Here is a 15,509-nt window from a genome sequence, read left to right as displayed (position 1 = left end):
TAATAAATTAAGTTATAAAATTATTTTTATTATTCGTTAAAGTTAATAATAAAAAGCGTTTTTAAGATAAAGTTAATAAAAAAAAATATCGTTAAGTATATTTCGTTAAGAAAAAACGAATAATATATTTAACTAATAAAAAAGAAAAAAAAGAAAAAAAAGATAATAATATTAATATTAATAAAAAAAAATTTAAGCTTTTTAAATTTACTCGGTTTAATAATTTAAATACGTATATATTATTATTATTATTTTCTTTTAATTTTAATTTTAATAATAATAATATAAGTAATGAATATTTAAATAAATCTTTTTTAATAAAAATTTCGAAACTTTATTATAATATTTTTATAAAACGTTTTTTTCTTTTATAATATAAACGTTAATTATTAAATGGTAATAATTATAATAAATATTTTTTATAAGTTATAAAAATAAATATAAAAATTTATATGTTAAATTATTTAATTAATTTAATATTTAATTAATATATTAACTTTAATTATTTATTTAAATAAATAAGTAATATATATATATTTTAATATAATTTTAATAATAATACTTAACTTAATATTTAATTTTTTAAATAAATATTATCTTTTTTTCTTTAATTTTTTATTTTCTTTTAAAGTTTTTTTTTTAAGAAAAATTATAAGTGATATTATTCGTATAATATAAAAAATAATTTCTTTTTACATAATACCCCGTTAAAATTAAATATACCTTTCCTCGTATATAAATTACGGTATAAATACATATATTAATAATAATTTAATTAATAATTTTCGAAATTTTAATTATATTTTATTATACTTATATACTTTTAATTTTAACCTATTTTCATTTAATAAAATAAATTAATAAAAATATAAACTTTATATTAATCGAAAAAGCTTTTAAAAGAAATTTAATTAATATAAATTATAACCGTTAAAATTAAAAGTTAATTAAATTAAAAATAATTAAAAATAAAGTTATATATTAGTTATTTAATAAGCTTTTAATTAAAAGTCCCTTAATTTTTTATATAAAATATATTAACAATTTTAAACTTAAATAATTAATTAATAAAAAAGTTTAATAATATATAATTAATATTATTTAATTTAATTTTTAACGGTTTTTTATATTAATTTAATTATAAATATTTAAAATTTAAATTAATTATAAAATAATAAGTTAAATTAAAACGTATATTTTAATAATAAATTTAATAACTTTTAATTTTAAAAGAAATATTAACCTTATTACTAAAATATGCCTTTTATTTTAACTATTTATATATTTATTAATTTATAAATAATATAAATATACTTTATATTAATTAAAAAATAATTAATTAAATTTTTAATTAAATTAAGTTTCGTATTTTTATTAATTTATTTTATTAAATTAAAATAAGTTAAAGTTAAAAATATATAAATGAAATAAGGTTTTAATTTTATATTAATTAAATTATTACGAGTATAAATAATTATACGGTAATTTATATGCGAAAAAAGATATTTTTAATTTTTAACGGGGTATTACGTGGAAAAATCCATATTTTATATTACGCGAGTAATATTATTTAAAATTATTTTTATAATATCATTAAGTAATTATATTATAATTATTTAAAATTTTATACGTAATAAAATATCATTTAATAAAAAATTATAAACATTTATTTTTTAAGCATTATTATTTTATAATAATACTTTTTTTAATAAAACGTTATAAAAAATTTTATAACATATTTTTCATGTTTTATTATTACTTTAAAATTAATTTTTAATATAAATATGTAATTATTTAATCGGTAATTTTATATTTCCTCCCTTTAATTTAATAATTAACTTAATTAAAAACATTTTATAACTTATATTAATAAATAATTATATAAAAATTCGTTATTAATTTTATATTAACGATTATTTTATGCATATTTTTATTAATTATTATTTAATATAAAAATATATTATTTATAATCGTTTTATAAATTAATAACTCGTTTATTATAATAATTAAAAAAATATTATTTTTCTTTTTTTTTTTTTATACTTAAATTTTTTATATATTTTTTTTAATATATACTTTTAATATTTAAAATATATATACATATATATATATATATATATATAAATTAATTAAACATAATAAATAACATTTTTATTATTAACGTTTTAAATTTATCGACGTTAAATTTTTATATAATAAATAACTTATATTAATTACATATATTTACATTTTTTATATTAAATAACCCTTTTTTTTCGTTAACGAAAAAACGTTAAACCTTAAAATTAAAAAAAGAAAAAAAACTAATTAAACGCTTTAAAAAAATAACAAATAATTTATTAAAAAACTTCCGTATATTTATTAACTTTTATATTAAAATAATTAATATTATTATTTAATTAAAATTTAATTTTATTTTCTTTTAAAAACGTTTTATATAAATGTTTTTTAAAAATTCTTCCATGGTTTATAATTTAAAAATTTATATTAACCGGTATATAAAATTAATAACTTATATTAACACTTTTTTTTAAAATTTTATTAATTTTATTAAATTTATATATAATTTTTTCGATTTAATTAAAGTTTAAAATAATTTTATTAATTATTTAAAACGTTTATATTTACTTATAAAATTTTAAATCGATAAAATAATAAATTTACGTGGTTAAATTTTTATTTTCGATTTTTTAATAACCTTAATTAAAATATTTAAAAAAGTATAATTATTTAACGATATATATTTAAAATACTTTTATCGTTTATCGTTAAAAAGTTATAACCGATTTTTAAAATTTTTATTCGCTAATATCGTTAATTATAACCGCTAAAATTAATTAATATAAATTGAATAATTATATCGTATTAAAGCTTATAATTATATTATTAAATATAATATTCGGTTAATTTCCGTAGCGGGAAAAGGGGGTTTTTAAGAATTATTCTTCGAATAGAAATATTATTATGAATAGAATATTTTGACTCGGTGTAAGTACCTTCCCATACAAATTTGGTGAGAAGGTACATTGATCGAATTATTCATCCCTTAGAATCATTCTTTCGCATACAATGCTTCTGAAATAACCTCACTTTTCCTGAATTATTTCGAGAATCATTCCTTACTATCAAATCATTGTTATTAATAGCTATCATTCTATCGAATAATACTAGAATCATTCTTTAGATTAGAATCAAATCAGCAAATAAGGAAGAATTATTCCTTGAACTGCAATCATTCCAGACCACCTTCTGAATAACCTCACTTTTACTGAAATATTATAAGAATCATTCCTTTGATTGCAATGAAATCAGTAAACAACAAAGAATCATTCCTCGATCTGCAATCAGTTCAATCAGTTCAATCAATTCAACCCGTTCAATTAATTCAATCAATTCAACCTGTTCAATTAATTCAATCGATTTACCTTAATACGTACGTATTCAATCTATTCAATCTATTCAATCTATTCAATCTATTCAATCTATTCAATCTATTCAATCTATTCAATCAGTTCAATCAGTTCAATCTCCCTACCTTAGAAAATACGTATGCGATCTATTCGATCTATTCAGTCAATTCAGTCAATTCAGTCAGTCAATTCGATCAGTTTGATCAGTTTGATCAGTTTGATCAGTTCGATTTATTCGATTTATTCGATCTACCTTGGTAGGTGATTAAAACCTGAGCCTCGTACCTGACCTTCCTACCTCTATTTTGGCGATACCCTCATTACTTCTAATATCTGGCAGAATACCTACCGCCTTCGTTACCTTCCCTTCTATTTCCTACCTCTTGCCTATCTATTTACCTACTAGGTACCTTCCCTTGCTAATCTTTCTACTTCTTCATCTTTACATCTTTTTCTTCATCTTTACATCTTTTTATTTTTTCATCTTTCAATCATACAATCATACAATCTATTAATTTACCTACCTACCCACATACATACATACATACATACATACATACATACATACATACATACATACGTACGTACCTACTTATTTATTTATTTACTTATTTACCTACCTACCTAATAATCAATCAAGCAATCAACCTTTGAATCATTTGATCAAGGTACGTATCTAAGTAATTACCTAATTACCTACCTACAGATCGACTTACCTAATTACAAATCAACCTACTTTCAGATCGACCTAGCTACCTCCAGATCGATCTAGCCACCTAGATACGTACGTACAATATACCTACCTTTGATATACGTTCTGATCAACCTACTGACCTCCAGATCGACCTACCTACGTCCAGATCGACCTACCTACCTTCAGATCAACGTACGTACAAACATACCTTTGATATACGTTCAAATAAACCTGCTGACCTAATTACTTACAAATGAACCTACCTTCGAATCGATCTAGATACGTACGTACAAATCTATCTATTGAACAACCTTGAGATCAGATTGCTGACCTAATTATAGATGAACCTACCTACCTTCGAATCGATCTAGATATGTATGTACAAATCTATCTATTGAATAACCTTGAGATCAGATTGCTAATCTGATTACCTTAGATCGATTTACCTTAGATCGATTTACCTTAGATCGATTTACCTTAAATCGCAAGAATGATTCTAAACCCCATAGAAGCATTACATGCATAAGATCGATAGAAATTAGGAGAAACTACTCTTTATATTAGAATTATACATTCAATAGAATGATTCTAAACCTCATAGAAGCATTACATGCATAAGATCGATAGAAATTAGAAGAAACCATTCCTTATATTAGAAACATTCTAGACTTGATATAATGATTCTAAACCTTATAGAATGATTACATGCATAAGATCGATAGAAATTAGAAGAAATCATTCTGCGATCGAGAATGGTTTCTTCTAATTTCTATCGATCTTATGCATGTAATGCTTCTATGGGGTTTAGAATCATTCTTGCGATCCAGGGGTTCCCGCTATGGTTCCGTTTAAATAATCGAAAAATTCGACTTTTAAAAATTATTTAATAATAAATTTAGTAATAATAAATTTAATTAACTTTTTAATAAGAAATTTATTATTATAATTTAACTAAACGAAGTATAATAATATTAATATAATTATATTAAATATATATTTCTTTTTAATTATTTCTTTTTTTTAAATGTTTTCTTATCACGTGAAAATTATACGAATATTTTTACGTGATAAAAAAGCATTTAAAAAAAAAAGATATTTAAAAAGAAATATTAATTAATATATTTAATATAATTAACATGTAAAGTTTTTTAAATAAAAAAAACCTTACGAAAAAAAACTAAGCTTAAATTAATATATTTATTTTTATAAAAATATTTATATAAATTTAAATATTTTTTTTTAAAAAAAAAAACTATTAATTCCTTACTTCCTCGTTTTTATTAAAAAAAACATTTTTAATATTTTTATAAAATTTATATAGTTTATACTTACTTAATTAACCTTTTAAAATATAATTATAATATTATAAAATAAATTAATAAAATTATTTTAATTATAAAATTATTAATTAAATTAATAAAATTATAAAAAGTAATAATTATTTAATAAATTAAAATAATATTAATTATATTATACGTGAATATAAACTTTCTTTATAATATATTTTAAATATAATAATTAAATAAAATACGTAAAATTATTTAATAAAATCATTAATAAAAATTAATTATTATATTAATTTACTTTTAAATTATTAAAAACGATAAATTAAACTTAAAAATAATTTAATGTTTAAACGTTAAAAAAAGTAATAATTTTTTATTTAAATTTTAACGTTAATAAAATAATACCTCCTCGTTAATTTATAAAACGGCAAGTTTATTATCGTAATCGTTAAAATTAATAAAATTTTTAAATTAAAATATACTTTCGAAAAAATTAAGTTAAAACCGAATAAATTAATTAAAAATATTATTTATTTAATAATTAATAAACTTACTTTTATATTTAAACGATAAATAATAAAAATGTTTTACTTATATTTTATTAATTATAAAAATATCGTTAAATATATTAAATATAATATTTAATATTTCGGGAATATTTTTATAACGAAGGAATTTTCGCGCTTTAATTTCTTAAAAATTAATAAATAAGTAAAATCGATTAAATTGTTTAAATAATTCGCTTTAAATTTTAATAATGTTAAAAAATAATTATAATTTAATTACGGTAAATAATAAATTAATAAAAAGTTTTTTAACGTAATATAAAAGTTCGTTAAAACGTTAAAAGTAATTTTCTAAATCGTTCTTATCGGTAAATTCGCGTTTTAACATTTCTTTTACTTGCTTTAAAAAGGTTTTTATTATATATTATAAATTTTAAATTATATTATTAAATTTTCTTAAATTTAAAATAAAAATTAATAAATTATTAAATAAATTAATTATATTTAATTTTACGCGTTTAATTATTATAATTTTTATAACCTCGTTTAAAATTTATTATTTTTTTTCGATTATATAAATTAACTTTTTTTTAATAATTTTTATTAAAAAACCCGATAAAAAAAAAATAATAACGTTAAAAATAAACGGCTATCGTTATTATTAAATTTAAATATAATTATATTAAATTTTTAAGTAATTAATTAAAGTTATTTATAATAATAATATATTTTTATTAAATAAATACGAAGAATAATTTTACTTTATAAATAAATTATAAATTATTATATTAATATATTTAAAAACGTTTATATTTATTAAAAATTAAATAAAATTAAAATTTAACCCGTATAAAATTTATTAATAATTAACATTTAAATAACCCGAAAAACCGTTTAAAATTTTTATATAATAACTTTAATATTTACTTTTTATATTTTTTCGTTTTATTTTATAATAATATATAATAACGTAATTATTTTTAATAATTTACGTATAATTATATTTAACGTTATTTTTTAAATTAAGCGTAATAATAATTAACTACGTTTATTAATTTAATATAATAATTAAAGTTTAATAAAAAGCTTTACGATAACGTTAAGTTATAAATTTTAATTAAAAGTTATACGAAAAAAAATATAACTAAACTTTAATAAATATACGGCGTAATTTAAAATAAACGTGTATAATATAAAATAATTATATGTAAATTTATAATATAAAACGAATATAATTCGATGTAATATTATTTTTAAATATAAGAATTTTTAATAAAAAGTATTTAATATTAATATTACGAATAAATAAAATCTTATTAAACATTTTCCTTAAATATTTATTTATTTATTATTTATATACTTATTTAAATATTAAATAAATAATAAAATAAATATTCGTATATTTTTTTATAATTTACACGAAAAAGTAATATTTAAAAAAAAAAAAAACGAATTATTATTATTTATTAATATTTACTTAAAAACTTTTTATACCATTAACCGTTTTAGTTTTAAATGTAATTTAATAAAAAAAATAACATAAATTTTATAATAAAAACTTTAAAAAACTTTTATTAATTTTTAACGTTCGTATTTTTTAATTTCGTTAATAATATTACGTAATTTAACTTTAACGTTTTTTATTATTTTAAACGTTATATCGGTAGTTAATTAAAATTTATCGGTAATAACAATACGCGTTAATAACGAAAAAAAAATATACGTAAACACGCCGGTTATTCGAAAATGTTTATTTTTATTTATTATAATTAAAATAATTAATTAAATTATAAAGTTTAATTTTAATAAATAAAAAATATATTAAATTAATGTAAATATTTATTATTATTATTATTATAATAATATTTAATATAAACGTTTCGAAAATAACTTAATATAATAATATAGTTTTAAAAAAAGCTTTAATTTATTTTATAATTTTTATAAACGCATTTTAAGGGTAAAATAATATTAATTATTATCGCGTACGTAATTAAAATTCGTTAAAAATTATAACTATAATTAAAGATAAAAATGTAAAAATATACTTTCGTAATTAATAAAAAATAATTAAAACTAAATTAGTTTTAATTTTTAATAACGGCGTATTCGATAAAAATAATAATTATTTAAAAATATAACTTATTTAGTTTTAAATTATAATAATAATTAATTAATTTCTTAAAATAATTATAATACGACGAATTTAATTATATATTTAAATTTTTTATTATTAAAATAATAATTTTATTTATAACCATTTTTTTTACTTTCGTTAATATTTAAAAAGTATATTTAATTAAATCGATATTATTAATAATTTTCGATTAATTATTATTATTACCGGTAAAAAAATTATTAATAAACGGTGTAAATTAAGTAAAAAAATAACTTTTCTTTTTTAAATTTTAATTAAAAGTTTTTATTTAATTTTAATTAAAATTTATATTACTATCGATAAAGTTAATAAGTTTTAAGTCTTTTTTCGAAGTATAAATAAGCTCGTTTTTTTCGTTAAAAATGTTAATATTTTACTTCTAAAAACAAGTATTCCGTGTTAAGTTAATTTACCATTAACTTAATTTTTTCGAAAAAGTTTTATTAATTAATATAATAAAATATTCGTATATTTTTTATCGTTAAAAATTAAAAATACGATTATAATATATTAAATTTAAAAACTTTAAAAATTATTAAATAAATTAATACTTAATATTAAATAATAAATTAAACGTAAATATTTACGTATTAAATATTTAACTATTTTATTAAAAATTAATAATAATTATTTACTTATTTACTTAATTTTTATTAACCACGTTTAATTTAAAATAATAATAATAATAATAATTCTTTATTTTCCTAATTAAATAAAATATAATTAAATTTTATTTTATTATTATATATTTCGAAAAAGCTATTTCTTTAATGCGGATGGTTTTATTAAAATTAATCGAGGTAAAATTTAAGCTTAAAATAAAAAAGTTTTTAAAGTAAATATACGTTTATAATGTAACGTAAAAATAAAATTAATAATAATTTAATTTTAAATTACGCGTTAAACTAATAAAAATATAACTAACGGTAATAAACATTAATTTACTTAAATATTAAAGTATATATTATTTAAATAAATATTTATTAAATAAATAAATAATTTAATAGTAATATTTTTAAAATAAAATACTTTTTTTTAATAATTATTAAAGATTTTTATAAAAAATATTTATATGTTTAAAAATATTATAAATATTAAGTTAATATTAATTAATATATAATATTTATAAATAAGTAAAAAAATTTCCTTAACGAAAAAAAAAAATAAACATTTAATAAATATTTATTAAATATTAACTTATTAATAAATAAATAAATAAGTAAATAAATACTTAATAAATACTTAAATTACGTATACATGTAACGTAAGTAATATACGATTTCGTTAAAAAGGGAAAATAAAATATAATAATTTTATTTAAAAAAAAAGTAAAAAAAAAAAACATAACTTTTTTTTAATCCCGTTAATGATTATTTTTTTATTTTCTTATTCTTTATCGTTTTTTTAATAATATAAATATTATTATTACCATTTATTTATATTCCTACCCGTTTTTATATTTAAAAAATATTATATATTTATACGACTTATTTTTTCAACTAAAAAAATATTTATTAATTTAACTTAACTATAAAAACATTTAGTTTTATTTAGCTTAATAATAATATTCTTTCTTTTTTATAAACGATTTAAATGTTTTTCGTTTTAAACACTTATTTATTAACTTAAATAAATAAATTTAATATTTATATCGTTAATAATATAAATAACGTAAAAAAAAATAATACGATTATTAATAATATATTAAAAAAGCTTAATATTTAAAAAATAATATATTTAAGTAATTAATTAAGAAAAGTTAAATTAAAAAAATAACGTTATTATTTATATTATTTATTTAATTAATAAATTATTATTATAAAATATATTATCCTTTTAACTTTTAATTTAGTTTAAATATTTTTAAATAATAACATTACGTTAATAATATTAATATATATTAATTAATTTATTTTAAAATTATTATTCTTACCCGTTTAAAACTTTATATATTTTATTTAAATATAATATAAAAACTTTTTTTTATCGATTATTTTCTTTCTTAATAACGTTCGAAAATAATTTTCAATTATAAAGCTTTTTTAACGTTAAAAAATAAAACTATTAACTTACTTAAATACTTAAATAAATATTTATTATTAATAAATTATATATTTTATACTTAATATATTTAATTAATAATTTAACTTAAACTTTTTTAATAAAAATTATTAATATTTATTTACTTAAGTAAATATATATTTAACACGAAAATTACGTTCCTTTTTAATACGAAATTTAATTAAGTACTTAAATAATTATCGATTACTTCCGTTATAAATTTATAAAAAATATTATATTATTTAAAAATCGTTTTTAAAATAATAACGTTATTTTATTAAAATATTTAAATAAATAATAAATATAATTTTTATTAAATCTTTATAATATTTTATAAAATTATATAATATTATCGTTAATACTTTTTATAAATAAAGTAAAACTTATTAATTACTTAACTTAAATTTATTTATAATAAAAAACTTTTTTTTTCTTTTTTTACTTATTTATTTTTTTCGATAAAAATATAATAATATTAAATATATTAATAAAAATAATCGAATAAATAAGTAAAATAATATTATTAATAATATTACGGTATAATTATAATATAATAATAATATAATAATAATATAACGTTATTATTTCATACTTTTAATAAATATTTATAACTTAAATATTTAAATAAATAAATATATTTAACATTATCGTTATTTTATTATAATAAATTATTATTAAAAATAACGTATAATAATATTAATTAACTTAAAAATTATAATTATAGCTTATTATATTTATTAAAAATACCCGCTTATTTAAATAAACACGTATTTAAATGGTTATAATCGTAATATATATAATAATAAAATATTTTAAACTTTTAAATACTTTAAAAAAATTTTTAATTAATAAATTAATTAAATAAAAAATTAATAACTTACTTTTTAATAAATTTAAAATAAATACTTATACTTTTTATAAGTATTTTTAATATTTCGAAATTAACGTTTATTTAAATACTTATATATAATGTTATTAAATTTTTCTTACGTATTATTTTTCTTATTTTTTATTACATAATAAACTAATAACGTTTAGTTTTTAACTTATATATAATTACTTTTATAAAAAACTAAACGGTACGTCACCGTTAATTTTAAAAGAAAAAAAGGGGGGGTTTTCTTATAATAATTATTATTATAACTTTATAATAAAAAAAAACCATATATAAAAAAACACGTAAAAAATAAAAAAACTTTTTAATAATAATAAACATTAATAAAATTATTAACGTAAATTACTAAATCGCTTTAAATAATAAAAAAAATCGATAAAAACAAAAAAAAAAAATAATAAATAATTACCGTATATTTTTATAAATAAAACTTTTTAAATATAAAATATAATTTTAATAAAAATACATATACCATTAAATTTACACTATATAAATTTAAGTAATTTTAAGTTTTAAATATTAATTTCATAAAAAAATACTCGTTTTTAATTTATTTTTATTAACATTTTTAAGTTAACTTAATTTTTTTAACGTTTAATAAAGTTTCGTAATATTATTAATTTTATAATACTTAAATATATAATATATTAATATTCGATTAATAAAATATTATTAAAAAAAAATTTACTAGTTATAAATTTACATTAACTTTAATATTTTTTTTTAACTTAACACTTATTTTTATTAAAAACTACATTAAATATATAAATTAAATTAAACTTTACTTTATAATCGTTAAGTTTCGAATTTCGAAAAAAACCATTTTTATTAAGTTTCGAAAAATTTAAATTTTTTTACTTTTATTTCGTTAATTAATGTTTTTCCTTTTTAAATTAATTTTTTATAAAACGAATAATTTATAAAAATAAAAAAACCGGCTTTTAAATACCGTGGCTTTAAAAAATAAGTAAAAATTATTTATAAATACGTATACTTAATAAACTCGAATAATAATAATTATTAAATAATATTAATTTTATTAAATAAAAACTTAATAATAACGATAAAATAAAATATTACTTTTATATATTTCTTTAATTAAACTTTTTAATAATAATTATATTTTTCGTAATAATAATAATAATAACGACTTTAAAAAATTATAAATTCGTATATATTTATATAATTATATTATTAATTTAAGAAATAATTTTATACTAATTAAAAAGTTAAAAAATTAAGTATCGGTATTAAACGAAATTTTAAAAAAATAAAAATCGAAAAATAAATCTAATTCTTAAAATTTTAACATTCCCTTAAAAGTTTTATAAAAAATAACAAATATTAATAATAATAAAAAAAATAATTAATAATTAACATTATAATTTTATAAGTTTTTTTCGATTTTTTTTTTTTAAAAAATTTTCTTTATTTTTTTTTTTACTTAATAAATTATACTTTTTTAAACTTTTAAGTTTACTAATAAATATTTATTATATAATATATTAAATATTAAGTAAATAATATAAAAATACCGATAATAAATTAATAAAAAAAATAAAAAAATATAATATATAATATTATATAATATATATATAAAATTTACGTATTTTAATAACTTAAAATTAACTAAATAAAATTCGAAATATTTAAAAATATAAAAGTTTAAATTAATTACGTTTTTTACTTAATATTTAATTCGATAAATACTTAATAATTATTTTATATTATATTTTCTTTAAATTAAAATAAAAACTTAATAATAATTTACTTATTAAATTTTAATAAATAATTATTATAATTTAAGTTTATTTAAAAAGTTAAATCGTTAAAAAAAAACGTTATATAATAATAAAATATTATAATTTACACGGTTTTAAATAAAAATAATATTAATTACGTAATATTAAACCGAAGAAATGCCGAAAAGTAAAGTATAAAATAAAAAACTACGAAAATTTAAGTAATAATTAAAATAATGTAAATTAAAATATCTTTTTATTATATCGCGTTTTATTTAAAAATAATATTATTTACGTTATATGTTTTACGTTAATTATTACATTATAAAAAGCCGGAAAAACGTTAATAAAAAATATATATATTTTTTTATATAAATTAAATGGAAAATTAAATACTTAAATTTAAACTTTTAAACTTTATTTTAAGATTTATATTTTTTCGTAATATTTAATTTTTAATTAATTATTTCGCAATTAAAATAAGTTTAAAAATTAAATAATTAATATTATTTAATTTCTTTTAAAAAACGCTTTTTAATAACGTAAAATGCATTAAAATTAATTTAAAATTAAAACGATAATATACGATTAAACTTAAAATAAACTAAAATTAATTTAAATTAATTAAAATAAAAATCCTTTTTTAACTTTAAATTTTAAAATTAAATTTTAACTTAAAAATTTATAAATAAAATAAAAAGTTATTTAAATTAAACGTTTTCGATTAATTTTTATTATAAAAATTAAAACGTTAAATTAATAAAATTAAAAAAAGTTAAAATTAATTAAGTATAAAATGAAATTTTAATATAATTAATAACGCGTTTAAATTCGCGTTAAACTTTTTTTTAATATAATATATAAACATGCGAAAATTATATAACGTAAATAACATTACTTTAATATTATTATATAATAAAAAATCGTTACATTTTAAAAAATATATTACTTTTTAATTATATTATTATTATAATATAAAATTATTTTATTTACGTAATAATTAACGTTATAATAATTATTAAAATAAACGTTTATAATAATTAAAAATAATTTAATTTATTTTAAGTAACTTTTAAATTATAACTTATTTATAACTTTAAATAATTCGAACTTTTATATATATTATATTATAATGTACGTATAAAATAAAACCACTTAATTATATTATTAAAATATAATATAAATATTAAAATAATAATATTTTTATTTATATTACGGGAAACGTTTATTTTTAAAGCTTAATTATAATTATTTTTTTTAATTAAATATTTACTTATTTATTATAAAATTTTAAAACCTTTTTAAATTAATCATAATATTCGAAATTATAATTATAAAAAATATTTTAACTTATTAAAGTATAATTAAAAAAATAATTACTTTAAATTTATTCGATTTTATCGTATAATTATTCATACATTATTTAAAAAAAACACTTAAATATAATTTAAACTTCACACGTTACCATTATAAAATCCTTTTTAATAATCGCTCGTTAATTAATAATAATATAACGTGGAAATTTAAAAAAAAAATATTTATATTAAGTTATATAAATATTAATTTCGTTATAATAAAACTTAATAATAAAAATATACTAAATATATCGATAAAAATATACTTAAAAATAAAATTTAACGCGTTTATTTTAAAAAATTTATTACCATATTTTCTAAAAGTTAAATACGATTTATTTAACGGTAATAACTTCGTTTTAAAATAAAATAAAATAATATATTTTTAAAAAAAATTAACTACAATATATTTATTTATAAATTTTCCTTAAACATACTTTAAATTTAAAATAAAAATATCGTACGAAAATAAATTATAATATATTATAAAACGTAATAATTTTTTTCGTAAAATTTAACCTAATTATTACTTTATATTTAAATTAAATCCCTTTCTTTCCTCGAATTATTATAAAATTAACGAAATTATTATTCACGGTTTTTTAATCGTAAATACCTTAAAAAATTATATTTATTTTATTATAAAAAAAACAATTAATAAACCGCTAATTATTAAACGATTTAAAGTTTTTAAAAATAATTTTAACATAAAATAAAAAGTTAATTTAATAAGTAATAAAATTTTAATATTTTAATAAACTTAAACCGAATATATTATATAAATATATTACATATAATATTCACATAATTAACCGGTTTATTTTTAACTTTATTAAAATTCATACTTTTTAATTATAAATAAAATTAATATTAATATAAAATTTTTTTTTAAATAATTATAAATAAAAAAAATCTAATACCGTTTCTTATTATTACGTAACTTACTTTTTTTAATAATTATTTTTTATTATAATAATATTTCCCATCGAAATATTTATTTAAAAAATATTTTTTTTTATTATAAAAAAAATTTAAATAATAAATTAATATATAATTTAATGTTTTATAATTTCGACCGAACGATTATTTTAAAGGAAAATATTAAGTAAAATTTTAAACTTATTTATATAATTATTTTAAAAGTTAATAAAAATATATATACTTATATTTTTATTAATATTTAAAGTTTTATAATATTATATTTCTTCGTTTTCGAAAGTTACGTATTAAAAAATAATAATAATATTAATACGATTAATATTTTTAAACTTCTTAATAAATTAAATGCGTTTTATATATTTCGCATAATTAACCTTAATTTATATAATTTTTTTCGTAAAGGAATAATAAAAAATCTTATAAAAAAAATATCGGCTTACGAAATATAAGAAAATAATACTTA

Source organism: Annulohypoxylon maeteangense (genome assembly GCF_022496945.1).
Source record: "Annulohypoxylon maeteangense strain CBS 123835 unplaced genomic scaffold GGS22scaffold_4, whole genome shotgun sequence".
Classification (NCBI taxonomy): Eukaryota; Fungi; Ascomycota; class Sordariomycetes; order Xylariales; family Hypoxylaceae; genus Annulohypoxylon; species Annulohypoxylon maeteangense.
The sequence above is the reverse complement of the archived record's forward strand: the minus strand, read 5'-3'. Positions refer to the sequence as shown.